This window comes from Nansenia antarctica (genome assembly GCF_963989245.1).
Source record: "Nansenia antarctica genome assembly, chromosome: 19".
NCBI classification, from domain to species: Eukaryota; Metazoa; Chordata; class Actinopteri; order Argentiniformes; family Microstomatidae; genus Nansenia; species Nansenia antarctica.
Genome location: NC_137692.1, coordinates 17,827,782 through 17,830,281, shown reverse-complemented (window position 1 = coordinate 17,830,281; position 2,500 = coordinate 17,827,782). Strand labels below are relative to the sequence as shown.

General features: G+C 38.5%; 1 protein-coding gene across 1 annotated transcript in view; it reads left to right on the top strand.

Moving 5' to 3' along the window:
* The window catches only part of LOC308173953 (uncharacterized protein), a 42,343-nt gene that overhangs the window by 12,369 nt on the left and 27,474 nt on the right, over window positions 1–2,500 (top strand). The gene's annotated exons all lie outside the window — the stretch shown is intronic.

The window sequence follows — 2,500 nt, the reverse complement described above, 5'->3', positions numbered from 1 at the left end:
TGATTAATTTAATATTGTTCCATATGTAGCCCATGATTACCATTACAACATTGACAACAGCAGTAGATCATTGATATTGTGAACACTCAAATATCACCCCGCCCCCAGCCCTTCCACGTCCAATCACACAATCCCTACTACTTGTTTGTAAAGCTCTCATTGGCACGGCATGTACAGACCTTTTGCTCGCATATCAGCCCAATAGAGCTCTCAGGGCCATATTCCACTAAAGGTGGCTTAATATAGCGGCGCTATAAATAAATGCGGCGCTCAGGGAACTCGAGATTGGTATTCAAGCCTCAGGTGATTCCTCGAATGAGGATCAGCCTTGTGTCATCAGTGTTCACAGAAGACAGGCTTACAAATCTTCGATATGGGCGCGTGCACGCAGACATAAAAAGCCCTGAAGTGTCGATCTGTCGAAATGAAGATACTCCACTCTGCAGGGGTACTACATTTGCGCAGCATTCCGAATTATTGATTTTTATGAAGACGGAAAAATAAGATGTAAAATAGTGCAATACTGCCGCAATTAACAAGGCGAGGGAAATGGTTTGCAAAGAAATTGCTGACCGATTAAATGCGTAGGTCATACTAGCCCCAGTTATTGTTATATGTTCATATTTTAATAAATGAATATTACTACTGTGGTGATATCCGCAGCAGGCTACAAACCGTCATATCGCCACAATGGCATAGTGGTATTGACTAGTGCCATAGGATTTATTCTTCATTTTATATCAGTGGTTCGAATCCCTCTGCAGACGCACTTTTTACTGCATTTCGTTGTCTGAATCTAATCTAAAATCTCATCTAAAAAAGTATTGTAGGCTATAAAATTATGGTGCAGGCTAATTTACAAGAACTGACACGGTTACAATGGTGTTTGAAACCTTTGCATGAAATCTTCGGTTAAATGTAAAAATAAATAAAATGAATGACTTAGTCAAGTCTCGAACTCGCAACCTTTGGAACTCGAGTCCGCAGTCTTAACCACTACGCCAGCCAGACCGCTGTGATGACGGTAATGCAAGTTGAGACAATTACTTCTTTTTTTTTTTACACTCTTTTCTTTATTGATCTATCGATTTATCTATCACACTTTCAAAATATCAAGTTATCTATCACACAATCAAACTATCTATCGATCGATCACACTTTCAAAATATCAAATTATCTATCACACAATCAAACTATCTATCGATCGATCACACTTTCAAAATATCAAATTATCTATCACACAATCAAACTATCTATCGATCGATCACACTTTCAAAATATCAAATTATCTATCTATCACACAGTCAAACTATCTAATCAAACTATCTAATCTATCTATCTCATGTGAAGTGGGAACTAATATTTCCTAAAAGACACATGAGGAACTTTCGTTCAGGGTTTAGTTTCCGCCTGTGAGCCTTTTTTGACGCACGGATGACTATAGCCTGTGTTTTAGCCTGGTCGGGACCAGGCTAATTATATCTGACTCAGAAGGAGCTCAAACAAGCAGCGAATTATTTGAGCCACATTGATGGCACCAAACGCAAGCTAACATTTTCGAGGCTTAGAACTTTATCGAGGCTTAGAACTTTATCGAGCTTTGTGGAATAGGGCCCAGGTCTTCTGACGCTGGTTTTCTCTGTGTGCCACATGTACAAAAGAAGAGATTTGGTGAGGCTGCATTCTCATTTTATGCACCCAGATTGTGTCTCACTGCCAGTTTACATTAGGAATGCAACCTCAGCAAATGTGTTGAAGTGACTAAAAACCCATGTTTTCAATATTGCCCTTAAATGACTATTATTTTCTAAATGTGTCTTTTAATGTTAGTTGATGAATACATGTGTACGTATTGTATATATGTGTATATGTATTTATTTGTTTAAATCTTATAGTAATTCTTATATTATTTCGTTATTGTGTTTATCTTTGTTCTAAGCCTCTTGGAATGTATAGTTTATTCTTGTTTTATTATGTAGTTTATAATATTGCTATTGTGTGTTTTATTGATTACTATTGTTCTATTCTTGTTTTTATGCTGTGTGGATATGTTAAAGCACTTTGAGCTGCAACGTTTGCAGGAAAAGTGCTATACAAATAAAGGTTATTATTATTATTATTATTATTATTATTATTATTATTGTTATTATTATTATTACTGCACAGGACAGGCCCCGCCCACAGCTCCTCCCACAGCCAATCACATACCCCCTACAAGCAGAGGACAGGTCCCGCCCACAGTTCCTCCCACGGCCAATCGGGCAGCTTCAGCCTTGACACGTGTCTGCGGAATTCCCCCAACGGGGCTTTCCATCTGATCTGAGAATCACAACACACTCCGACACACAGGGAAACTCATGTAACAAGTCCCGGATTCGAGTTGACACAGAGGTGGATCACATTCGGAACAGACGTGTAAGGTAAGAGACTCCAGGAGAAACAGAACTAGTTCATGTCGTGACCTTAGAATTATAAGGTTCTATCTCCATTTTTGTCCAAA